We start from the raw sequence: 13,540 nt of genomic DNA on the forward strand, positions 1-13,540 counted from the left end.
AATTGGCAATTATGTCTAACGGACCCAACCTGAGCTAATTAGCTTACAAACAAACAAAGCAAGATAACTCTGTCCATATTGCTTGTAAAAGACCCGATTAAAACTGTATACAAAAGGGAACAAGAGCCATGTTAAAAACAGTTGTGTATTTTAAAGGCTATCCATTACAATGTGTTTTTAATGGATTTAGAAGCTCATTCAGTAAACGACTTAAGATGCCTAAGATTAAGAATCTTTCTGCTGTTAATCATGTCAAATGGGTTTTTATGGTTTTATTTATTTGTTGTACTGTGTTATCTTTTTGTTATGTTGTTTGTTGACTGTATGAGTTGATTTGTAGAACAAATAAGTAGTCGATTAAGAAAGCTTTCCAACTAAACTGCTACAAGCCTGCTTTTAAGAAGATGCTTTGCTGCCATTTTGAGCTGCAAAAACAAAGAAACAGTAACATCCTGGTCTCTCTTTTCCCTGTTTCCAGTAAGTATTTCCTGATTTGTTTTAGGTAGACTCACCTTTGTCTCTTGTTTCACATCCTTCACTTATGTTTCCCTCCTGTGTGATTACCTTCTCCCCCCGGATTAGTTTCACCTGTGCCTCATTGTGTGTTTAGTCTCTGTGCTCTCCTTGTCTCTTGCCAGTTTGTGTTAGATATTCATAGTTAACATTCCAGCCTTTTGTTTCCACTTACTTCTAATTCCGAGTTAGTCCTTCCGTCTGTATATTGAGACTCATCCTGTAGCCTAGAGGTTTGGATTCCTTTTTCTGTTTTTGGACTGAACTTTTGTGTACAAAAGCCCTGTTTACCAGTAAGACTTTCTTACTCCATCTTCCCTGTATTAGTCTAACAGTCTAACAATTGAGTTCATTGTCTGTGGGCACCAGTGTGAAAGAAACAAAAGCTACTGACAAAAAACGATTTTCACAGAAGGCTTATTTTCCAACAAAATGAGGATTTCCTGTTTCCTAGACACATGTAATAGCTGAGCTCATTTCAGCAAATTGAAACTCATCTGCACTCCTGAGATGGTTTTGCCTGAACGCAATGCAACAACCCTGTCTTCCTGCATCGGACAGTTAATGATGCGTGACCAATGTTACGGGCAGCGAAGCACAATAAGTGTCCGCTAACCTCCCTGACTCTAAATACACCAGAGAGGGTTCAGAATAGAACAGAGCCTCAGAGTCAGGTGTGTGGCTCGGTGTGAAATCTGCCTGAGTAATTTAAGTTTGGGACATGCAGTTTGGTCTGCTACAATAAAATGCCAAATGTCTTATAATGGTAGAGAGAACTTTGCTGTTTGTTCTGGCATCATGTTGGCTAAAATGTTACATGCATGTAAACCCAACGGGCAATATTGAGTTCAGCAAAAAATAATAATAAAGGTCATATATATCCTACAATAAGTCCATTAATGTAAAAAAGCTCAAGGTCATGTTCATATATCGTACTATTGGTAGATAACAGGACACATTTAGTTTTTTTTTTACTTTTTCAATCCAGAATAAGTTCATTCAAATATTGCAAAAACTTAAAGTACAATAACCTCAGTCTTATTCTGACTGTTGGCCTTGCAGATTTTGCACATGTCACTCCTTTTGTTAAGATTCAGGAAACGCAAACTCCGTCAAAACAAACAAATGCTGGGCTACAAGCCAGCTAAAGCATTCCAAATCAACGTGTTTTTCACATAAATCATTCAAACAGTTCTCTGAGTCAGAACAAAAGTGAACACAGTAAGTAGCCCATTTCCCACTTCGCCTATATTTATATTGGTCAACAATATACGATTTACAAAGGACAATCAATGCAGTGCTGCAAAGACGGCTAAAGTAACATTCACTGTTGAATGGCTCGATACTAAGATCACTCTAGAATCACAGTTATTCTTTCAAGTTTGAGAAACATAAGAGTTTTGTTGCACTTGAACATTTAAATAAAGAGAAACTGCTTTATTTTTGCACTTAACTCATACTGCAAAACTTTCTCTTAGTGTCCCCTGAAAACTAAATACAAATAAGGATAAATTGAGAGTTAAACAAACACAGCAACTATCACACAAAAGGCCTTTCTCACAGCAGACATTTAGAAGAAAAGCTAATTACTAACAACACTACCGATGGCTCAGTTCTAAGGCCTATTGATGGCTCAGTCCAAGGCCAATGTTGATTTCAGCTTCAAAAAGTGTTTGGAGCAGTTAAAGCCAATTACAAAGAAGTGCTTCAACATCTTAAATGGTGACGTATTAAATCCTTACCATGCCCTCCTGCTAGATATAATCGCATCTTATTAATTGATCTCTTAACTAACCTGTGTATGTCACTCAGGTATGAAAACATGTCTTGTAACTGTTTGCTTTTTGCTTTTCAATTACCAGCAATGACTCACTGTGCCGGCTGCACAACAAAACTTGTGGAGGAAGACATGCAGTGGGTTCTATAAATACCGGTCGCTGGAAGAGGTCGGTAAAGGTCACAGATTAAATGCACCCTTTGAATGCGTAAGAAATAATGAGGCACATGCTTTTCTCCTCTATAGCTCCCATCCAACCTTCAATCTCGCCAAACAAACATGAGTCACAGTCCTTAATTCAGTCAGAAGTGAAAGAAGCAGGTAGGAAACTTTTCTTATTGACAGATTTATTTTGTTATTCATGCCCAAATTAGTGACAAAGAGAAGCGCTGTGATCACATGGGGGTATTTGTCTTCAGAATAATTTCTCAGAAGACACAAGGTGTGATTTTGGCAGCTTCCCACAAGCATCTTGAAGTAGAAACTAACACACAACAGGCCACTCGATATGAGTTCAGCCTCATCCAATTACTTCACAGGAGTTTCTCTGGTAGCACATCCATTTCCCCTCCAATTATCAATCATTCATTGTCCTCATCCTGATGTCGGCATTGCCTGTAATGAAACTGGAGGAATCTAGAAATGGGCAGCACCTGGGTCCGGTTTGGTACTGAGACGGCGTAACAACATGTAACCCACCAAACCTCCACATCCTCCCCTCCACCCACAGCTCCATCAGACAAAGACGTGCTTCAGAGGTGAGGCGAAATTACCAAATGACTCACGTCATGATTGACATCTCTTTCGATGGAAATTATCCCGTCATTACAAAGTCAAAGTCAATTTCGAACCAACTGGCAGCACTTTATGAGTCAGAACTGTCAGATTTCAGTGTGAACTCTGCATTCGTGCTCGCTGTTGACGCTTTGCCAAATTGGAAGCAGAAGAAATCCTCCCACTGAAAGAATTTTTATGAGTTAGATCAATGAAACTCTGTCAGTCGCCCATGTTAGTGGCTCTCTGAGGCTGTACGCCATTGTTCTCACTACCAGATGATGCTGAAACCAACGCAGAAGAACCTTTTAGAGTCTGAATGTAACGCATCGAGCATTCAGGTAACTGCAGCGTAAACCCATTGGCTTCATTGTTAGACTCAGAGTTTTTGCTCCAGGATGTGAGGACTTAGTATGAAGACCCCACATAGAATTTGAGAGTAAGAAATTAACACATTTCAACCAGAAGAGGGTTGCTTGTATCCCAAAGTTATTTTGAGGTTACATAAGCGATTATGGGACTTGTTTTCAGTACTTACTGTATGCAGCGTACGTTTCTGTACTTATTTTAAGCCCAACCATGATGTTTTTCCTAAACCTTTTGGAAAACATTTACATACAGCGGCATTGACAGTAATGTCACAACCACAATCACAATATTTCTTTGATGTGGAAGTTGGGTAATGCATCATTCCATGATGTTCAATTTTAGTCTCGTAAAATGTAGTTTTTGTTGAGGAAAAATACAGTTATTTGAAGGGGAGAGGGAAGAATTTAAGTGTGTGCGTGTTTGTAAGCACTAACCCCTCTGATTCCATATTATTAAGCTTAAGCGTTGTTGTTTCTTTCACACAGAGAAAAGTCACTGTTTGTGACAGATAGAGTTATATAAATAAAATCTCTAATATAAGCTCAAACCCACAGCGAGTGACAATGTGTGCAACAGTAGAATACTTTTTAAAGTCCAAAACAAACACAACACGGTTAGCGGGCATGACTCAGATAAACACAGTGTTCTTTACATACCGACATACTGACTGGAAATGTGCTTAGGGCCCCTGGAGGGATTCAAGCTGGTGACGGCAGCAGTTAAACACTAGTTTGGGTTGCCTGGCAACATGTTTTGACTGAGTGTAAGTGAATCTGCTTTTGTTTGGTCCTCATCACACCAGCAGAGAGATGCTCGGACCGGCCTGGTGATTGGTGTCACACAGTAAAGTCTTTGACATGTGGAGAGCGTTGAACAAATGCCATTTATTTTCAACCTTTTTACCGAATGATTGCTGAACATAATTACGTTAGTAGCCATCTGTCCTGTAACGGTAATATTAGACAGTAGAACGTAAACACAACTCTAAACTCTAAACCTCTCATGGTGGCAGTGGCTCTTAATCAACCTCTCTCTTCTTTAATAATGAGAATACCACAGATGTCTTTTCCTGTCATAGCTATATGGAAAGAGTTCAACTGTATTAGCAGTTTATCAAAAAACAGTGTTAAAGAGTGATGTACATGTTGTTTAATCGCCACTTGTTAGTACAAAATGTAAAACTAAAATCAATTTGCAACTTAACAGGTCAGGTTCGATGTTTTGTAGTCACATATTGCATTACTTCCTGTTGGTACAAAAAAGTAAGTTAGCTAAATATTACCTGTTTACAGAAGCATAAGGTAGAACTATGAGTGAACTATGCAATTTGGACACCGCTGCAGGGATGAGTCCAAAAACACAGAAATGAGTCAGTACTTTTGAATTTCTGGTGTCCTCATCTTGAAGTCACTGACTTGTTTTAATACATTTTGGTCGGATGCCTGAAATAATGTCTGTGTATAACAAACTGAAGAGACTGGTAACGTCTTGCTCTACGATATACAGTAAGTGAGTATATATCGCTCTTGTGAATTTAGAAGCTTAAACGTGTCTTAAAAAGCTTCTAAATGAGACGACTAAACGTCCTCACTAGAACACTAGTCCTCCTTTAGCTTACTGTTGGTGACGTGAAGTCATGTGACCGTGGTGGAGTTCCTTCATAGCCTAACGTTAGACTTTTGCTGATTGTATTCACATTTAAAAATCATAAAAGTGGAGTTCATTTGTACTGATTATATTGCTTAACAAACTGTGTTAAGTATCATAAATGATTGTTTGCGACAGAGACTTGAAATAATCCCAAAATCCTGTTGGCTTTTTGTCGTTGCTATAAAATGACGTCGTCCCTGCAGCTCTCTATAAGTGGAGCAAAACTTCCCCACTGCACTTCATGCCTTTCATTAATCCCTCTTTTACAAACAATATTAGGAGTCGTCTATTCATATTGCAAGCTTATTAGTCATATCCTGCTTTACTTGTTTGTAAAATTCAACAAAGACGTCCCAATTATCTTGTCAGGGTAAAACATCTACAGATCTTATGAACAGACTGACATCCCGTCAAGCCTTCACGTCAAAACAACTCAATTTTAGACATCTAGTATCAAATCAGTACAAATGATACGATGCCTACACAATATATCCCACACTTGTTCCATAACTTACTGTCTCACTCAACTTAAAAACATGTCTTTAAGTTGTATGGTAGGCGGAGATGAGCTGAAACTGTGTAATTAGTCTGCTAGATCCTGGATTGAAATCTGCACAATGACCTGATTCCACCCTCTCCCAAGTCTTTCTTACTGCTCTCCACAACTGATAACAAAAAAAGCTAAATATGAAGAAGAATGAATGAAATATTTTGAGAATTTGAGTGATAGCAAACTTTGAAAAGTTCTGTTTTATGTTCAAAAGCACTGTAATGCAGCAGGATCCAGAGTATAATACTACATTTAATCCACAGCAGAGCCAGTGTGCTGTGTGTATATCTCTCTCCTGTTGGATCTGGGTATATTTTGGGACTTTAGGAGGTTTTGGAGTCTTCTGCCTGGGGATGGATGTCCGCCAAAGCTCTTAAGCTCTGGGATGAGTGCAATATTACGTAATCATTTTCGCTAAAGGGATTCCCGTACTGGATTCAGTGAGCTCAGAAAAGTAAGTAAGTAAGTGTACATCAAAGAGTTAGAGACACTGAGACAGTTAAAAAAGGGGAAAGAGAGACAGAAATGAAAAGTCAAGCAGACATAAAAGGTACATAAGAAGAAATAGAGAGAAGTTGAGGTGATAAGACGTCAAAATCTCACTGTGGTATGACTGACTCAAGTTAATCCATCACTCTGTGTCATCACATATGATGAACTCAGACAGGCCTTTAAAGATCAGGGTCAAACAAAAAGGAAAAAACTCCTTTACACTGCTGACGCTGGTGAGCACAACAAACACAGAGATGAGCTTCCCTGAGATGGCTTCTGACAGTTTGGGCAAGATTTCTTCTTATTGCATGTGTGTGTCCATCTGTGTCGCTCTCAGAACAAATTACAGAGCAGAACTGCTCACTAACACAGCTTTTTAACAAATGTGTATCCAAAATATGAGAGAAACAAGCCTTTTGTGTGCGTAGGGAATGTTTTGGATCTTTTATTTTAACTCTTGACAAACAGAAGCAATAATATGTTTGAAATTTTTGTTTTGTGTAAATTAACAGCAGAAAAACTACATTTTGCCCAATTTTAATCTTGACATCTGAATTTTTTTGACTTATATGTCACCAAACGGGAATACTTCATGGCTTTGTAGCAATCAATTGCTCCTAATGTATGTTGTATGTTAAGCTTTCCAAAGGAATTCTCTCACTTTCCTTTAATTCAAGAACTGTATGTCTGTGTTACAGGAATAATTTAAAACCACAGCATTTTACTTTGGGTGAGAAAATAAGGTTTTTTAATGATTCGAGCTAACTGACCCTTTTACATTAAGACAAAAGTTTTGAGTGCCGACAGTTAATACGTACCGGATTAAGTTGGTCTGGAGACAAACTAGCGTTGTGCTGTTAGCTGCTGTTTTAAATGAACCACATGAAAGCTTCCTCCTCATCTCTTCTCCACCATGAGGCATTATTCTGATTTATAGTTACAATTCATTTTATCCAATCACTGACTTTGTTTGTGTCTGATTCCCTCCAGCGGCACCTCCTCGCCTGCTGTCTTTGTTCTAGTGTCAAATTTACTGTGTTAATGGGACAAATTAACTTTCACCGACGAACACCCACGCTCACGCACACAAACACACACACACACACACACACACACACACACACACACACACACACACACACACACACACACACACACACACACACACACACACACACACACACACGTGCCCTAATGAGTCAGTTTCCTGCAAAGATCCACTGATTCCACACACACCACATATTCGTATAACTCTGTTTGTGAGGAATCTTCATTCATATCTGACCTGCAGTGGACTTCTTCTCTTCAAAGTCCTGCAGCCCTGCAGGGTGTAATCTGGTGATCCAACCCACTTTGGTTGGTTGTTATTTTATCATATAGCACAAAGCCAACATCTTGCCAGTTCTTAACAGAGAGACAAAAAACACACTAAACACTAACTTGGGCCAGGCAAACCTGAAATGTCTTTTGATGCTTGTTCTTCCCTTTTTTTAAAAATTTTTTTATGTCTTCTTCATTTGAGATAGTTCAACACAAAAGCACATATTTGGGATAAACTAATAACCATCAGTCAGAGATGCACATTAATGCAGAAACAGTTAGAAGATACAGTCCAACCCCTTACTGTGAACATACTCCAGAGCTCCACAGTATCAAACTTTGTCCTTTACATCTTAAAATAATACCAATTCACATGAAAGTGTCAATAAGCTTTAGAGCAGGTAGAGAGTGCATCACTACTTGGTACAGAGACATGACACTAATCCAGAAGCACTTTGTATGGTGCATCTTGAAGACCGCCGTGACAGCAGAGCTTCTCTGCGGAGTAGGGTTGGGCGGGTGTCAGCAAGACCGCCGTGACAAAGCAGAGCGGTAGGTTTCGAGCCCCCCCCCCCCTCTCCTCGTAGCAGTGAGTGAATACGGCAGGTCAGCGCTACATAGTGTGTTTCCACCTGTGCCAGATAACTTCAATTACAATTTGCAGAGCTTCTCTGCGGAGCCTGATCCCTCCTGACATCCCCACACTGCAGCTCCACTCTGGAGTGTGTACCAGACTAAAATGCCACTTTGCTGGCTAAAAGCCGCATCGCAAGAAAAAGCCCAGAATTTTAAACAGGCAAGATGTAGAGGCAGAAACAGCCGTCCTCATTAAAAACAGGCATGTTTGATTATTAATGAGTCAAGATCTGAGCATTTTTCATTCCGAGCATAAAAGAGAAACAGTGACACAAACATAATGTGTGAGATGTTTTACTGTTTACATTAAAAAGGAGATACATGTCAATGTGTGTGACAGCTATCTTTGTGAGGACCAGTGTAAGCTTTAGACATTCAGAGTGAGGACATCTTGGAAAGTGAGGACATTTAGGCCAGTCATCACTTCTTCAAATGCCTGTTTAAGGGATCAGAGGTTTAAAGGTTCAGATTAGAGTTTAGTTAAGGTTTAGTTGTTATGGTTAAGGTAAGGGGCTAGTGAATGCTTAATGTCAATGACTGTCTTCACCATAGAAATAAAGCAGGGGAGAATTGGCATTGAACGTTATTTGTGGTCATTTGGCGACTGCAAAAGAAAATGATGATTGTTGTTAGTATTTATGGTGACAACACACATCAATGGGGCCTTTAAGTTTTTAGACGGCTCACCGGGAAGTAAGCGGACACAGCCCGTAAACAGCGGGTTGGCTAGTCAGCTTGTCCGTCTCTGATGCGGCGAGGAGTGAGGTAATACATCAAGTGAGAAGTATAGTTCAGTTTTTTTTTTTCAACAAGCAGACTTCTTTTTGCAACTAGTGGAATCGCTCCCTGATGGCCATCAGAAAGAATGCAGATTTAGGGCACTTTTCAGAACCAGCGGTTTCCACCTGGTAGTTTTATAGTATTGGTAGTATTATTACTGCTCCATGTATATTCAGACAAACAAAAACTATTCATCAGTTTAAGAATGTGACCAGCAAACTACTGTCTGTGATCTAGTTGCTCACATTTGTTCTTTTGTAAGATGACTGATCAGAGCAGGAGACCATAAGACCTCAGTCTCTTGCTCAAGGACACTTTAGCAGACTCTTGTAAAATGGTTTAACAGATTGGGGAAATGAGTCTTAATTTGGGGTCAATATCAAAGCCGCTCTTTCCACGACAGAGGAGACAAAGTTTTGTCACTTAAAAAAAGTGCTTTCAGGGCAAAAAAATACAACTCTGAGACAAATGACTGTGCGTCCTTTTGAGACCGTTGTTATAAACATGGGCTGCTCCATGCTCTGTTAAGTATGCCAAACCAAAATCTGTTTGTACTTATACTTACATAAGCTTGACTATGCACAGTGCTGATTGGTTGTCATCCACATCCTGCTTCACATGAACGCTATCACACCGAGGTCAAAGACGCTGTGTGCACAAGGCTATTTCCAACTTCCACAGGTAGGCATAAATGTTGACTCGCCCTGTTTGACCTTGTGAAGATATGATCCATCACCCACCAGAGCACAGTCTATTGTCAGTCATAAGCGTTTAGTGATTGATGACATGTGTCAGACTTTGGTGAGCTACGTGAACCTGTTTTTTTTCATGCTGGGATAAAAATGGTGGACTTTCCTATTCAAGTAAATATCCTTAAATGATTGTATAAAAAGGTCAACTGGCCTCACAACAATTTTGACTTCTGAAATCAAATCTTTGTTGATTTTAGGCTGGGATAAATGCACAGAACAGTGATCTTCCATTTTTTTGATTTAGTCTTTCACATCTCCACATTTTCCAAAAAACAAGGAGCAATCTGGAACTCAAACAAACAGCGATGTGTAAGGTTTTATTGGACTGCTTGTCAAAGACACGTACTTCAGGTGTGTTTCCATAGCATCACTCAAACTTAGAGAAACATGTAAGCATAGCTGAAGCCCCAGTTCTTCAATTACCTAAACTGAAACAAAAGTCTAACTGGTCTGAGTCTTCTTATAATATCTTAAAAAGATTGAAACAAAGAGGGAGAAAGTCTGTGTCGGCCAGGTAGGAGGGTAGATTGGGTGAGTCAAACAAACACAGGACTATCACCCAGGAGACCAATGTTCTTGTCCCACAATCTCTTTTAAATCACTTCTTAAAACACATTTTTAAAAGAATGGCTTTTATGTGATGTCGTCGTTTAAATTTTACGTTTTCATTTGGTCTGATATTCGTTTACTATATTTTACCTATTTCACTTGATTGTATTTATTTTGTTCATTTATTTGATTGTCACTTGTTATTTCATTTTGTTTCTTAGTTTAGTTTTATCCTAACGATTGTTCTTAATGTTTCTTCTATTGCACTGTTTTGCTGGCTTGTCTGTCGAAGCACTTTGTAAACCTTGTTTTTAAAAGGTGCTATATAAATAAAGTTATTATTATTATTATTATTATTATTATTATTATTATTATTATTGAATAATTAAACCATAGTTTTATTAAGTAACTTCCGTTCTTTACTAAAGCCAGACCAAGATCTTTTACTAAGCCTGTTTTGTGTGTAAGTAAACCTAAAAACTAAGTAAACCTGTCTGGCATTTATTTTGGTGAATAGGATGTCTTGATGAAACATTGCACCTACTTCCCAGTTCGTTCTCCTCAATGCACAGGCTTGTAAACAATATCAGATGTGGAGGGATTTGACTTGATGTTACCGCTGTAAAAAAAAAAGTAACTTGGAACTGACAAATAGACCAAATTCCAGTTAAATGCTCATGTTGTTTTGGCTTACATGTAGCAGCGGTATATTTTCTGTGTAAGTGTAAGTTACATTATTTTCTTTACCGCAAAAGCTCATTTTATATGTATTTCTTGTCTCTCTGCATGTAGATATAGATAATGTATGATTGGTGTTTTCACAGATAGAATGCGTCACATCTACTTTTTTAGGCAACCAAAATTGTTACAATTAACTTTCATGAAGTGAAAAGTTAAAATATAAGAAAAAAAACAACAACCTGTCAATCACAAGGTAGCCCCGCCCCTAAAGCATCCCCTGCTTTATGGTCTGTTTGACTCTAAATGGAGCATCATTTACTAAATGAACATCATGCTGTATTGAAGAAGACTTGAAACTAGAGATTGAGACCATAAACTCATGTTTACAATGTTTACTGAGGGAATAAATCAAGAGAGAAGTAGAGTCATTTTCTCATAGACTTCTATACAACCAGAGGAGTCGCCCCCTGATGGACAGGAGAGAGAATGCACGTTGAAGACACTTCAGCATGGGCTTCAATATTCAGAACCGGAGGTAGCTGCCGTTAGTCAGACTGACTCATGATGAGGATGGAGGGAACATCACTGGCTTATGAGAGCTCTGTTTTTAATTCAGAAAAGCTATAATTTCTGAAAACATCAAGCAAAATGTCATTGAGTGTAGTTCAAAAGATTAGTTTTAATAGATAATGAATATGTTTGGTTTTGATTAAAAGAGAAAGTTGAAAAGATTTCTCTTGCACAAATTAAGGGGATACATTGAAGATTTAATCATCCATTCAAAACACCAAATTGGATGTTTTGACAAGGTAGGTGTGTTACTGATGTCCTTTTAGACAACATTTGGGTGCATTTGGAGACATTTTTTCCTTACTTGTATTCATTGTGATTATGTTTATTTCAAGAAACAAAAACACTACCTCACTGCTCAGATCTTGACTTTGTTTCATATTGGTCTTTGCCACCAGGACGAGCCCTTTTTAATGTATCATGTATTTTCTTATTGATTTTGTTGTAATCTTTGCTAAATAAATGACTTATCACCTTTCCAAATAGTAACACCTAACCACAGTTTCCATGTAGCTTCTTTAAAGAAGCCCCGATCTAATTTACATATTCTGTAGAGAAAAAGTTCAACTAAATATTTGGAGGATATTCATTTATAAATTGAGTTTTGCATATCCTGTGTGTGTATCCTGCAGCTGTACATTTTCACCAATCCATTCCAGACAGCAGCTTTAATCAGCGGTGTGGAGACGTTTTGTCTAAAACCACAACACAGGAACCCAAAGCCACCAGCAGTGTTTCTCCATTTCCATCCACATCATTAAAATAAAATTTAAAAAAAGTCTGTTTGTGTGTATGTGTGTCTATACAATCTTATCTCATTAATTGGTCTTAGTTTTAGCTACACAAATGAATGCCCTATGGCACCAACAAGGATTTATAAAATGCAAGATTCATTTGTTAGTTCTAAATAGTTTAGCAAAACTGGGTTTAAAATTAAGCAGAACTCTGTTGCACAATTAAAAACAAATCTCCATTTAGTAAATCAAACTTTAAACTCAAATTAAAAAGAGTTTAATCAATTTGATGCCTGATTACCCATAAAAAAAATACAGGTATATGTACATTGTATGTGTAAGTAGGCTATAAAAGAAGGGGCTGCGCTTTATTCCTTTAGAAAACTTTACATTGTTTGGCAGCTATCTAGCAAAATAAAACTTAACTGATGTTTAAAAGAGAGTTTTAAATGTAATCTTTCCTAATTTCAAGCTGGTTTTGAAGTTTGGTGCAACATGATTTAAACAACATAATAGATGATTTATGCAGGTTTAAAAATGAACCCTTGTCGGTGCAACCAAGCCTGAAACTTGTACATCTCCAACAATATCAATCGATACGTATCCACATAATCTTGAATCAGGAAGAATAAAGTTAAAAAAATATTCTGCGTAGGGGGAAGCCGAGATGGGTCTAAAATACTTCTAACGTTATTTGCACCCAAACCACAATATTTTCCTGAACATAACTCGTAACATATCATACGAACTGGAAAGTGGAAATCTGTGTGTGTGTGTGTGTGTGTGTGTGTGTGTGTGTGTGAGTGAATAAGATCATAAACACTCTCTGCAGACTTCTTTAGCATGTGTGTATCAAAGAGAACGGCTCTGTGTGAAAACACTGGGCAGACTTTAGCTCAGAGCCACTTGTCAGCACAAATTAGCTAATTGTTCTGCACTTAAACGAGCTGCATGAAACATGACAAATTTGTTTTGATGGAGAAGCTGGCAAAGAAACAAGAATCTTCCCACCGTCCTTTTCAGTCTCATTTCATGATTATTCATCTGTGTTTTAAAACAACGCGACTAAAGTTGAAATCTTCTCTGCATAACAATCAGGAGGGACATTTTGGGAAATATACAATGACTGAAGAAGTTCCACTTTCTTCTTTTTCCTGCTCTTGTTCTTGTACTGGTGCTCCAGAAGGAACATGCAGCTTTCTCTGTTTGATAAATGGCATTAAGAGTCTTGTGTCTGGTGAGGGATGAAAGCCGGGAAATGAGGATTAAAGTAAAATGCACAAGCCCTCACATTTTATTCACACTATCTACTGAATGTAGAAGCTGAAATTCAAGATTTTTAAAAGGGGAATGTGTTCTAGAAATTGAACATTTGAACTGTTCTTTCAGTGTC

At 38.1% G+C, this 13,540-nt stretch overlaps 1 protein-coding gene across 1 annotated transcript in view; it reads right to left on the minus strand.

The window, feature by feature from the left end:
- The window catches only part of htr4 (5-hydroxytryptamine receptor 4), a 76,479-nt gene extending 75,910 nt beyond the window's left edge, over window positions 1-569 (minus strand). Inside the window, exon 1 of the mRNA XM_054597892.1 lies at window positions 513-569. The gene's annotated coding sequence lies outside the window, so the exon portion shown is untranslated. The remainder of the gene's footprint in view (window positions 1-512) is intronic.
- Window positions 570-13,540: the final 12,971 nt, after the last annotated feature.

The sequence above is a fragment of the Anoplopoma fimbria genome, chromosome 4, assembly GCF_027596085.1.
Source record: "Anoplopoma fimbria isolate UVic2021 breed Golden Eagle Sablefish chromosome 4, Afim_UVic_2022, whole genome shotgun sequence".
Classification (NCBI taxonomy): domain Eukaryota; kingdom Metazoa; phylum Chordata; class Actinopteri; order Perciformes; family Anoplopomatidae; genus Anoplopoma; species Anoplopoma fimbria.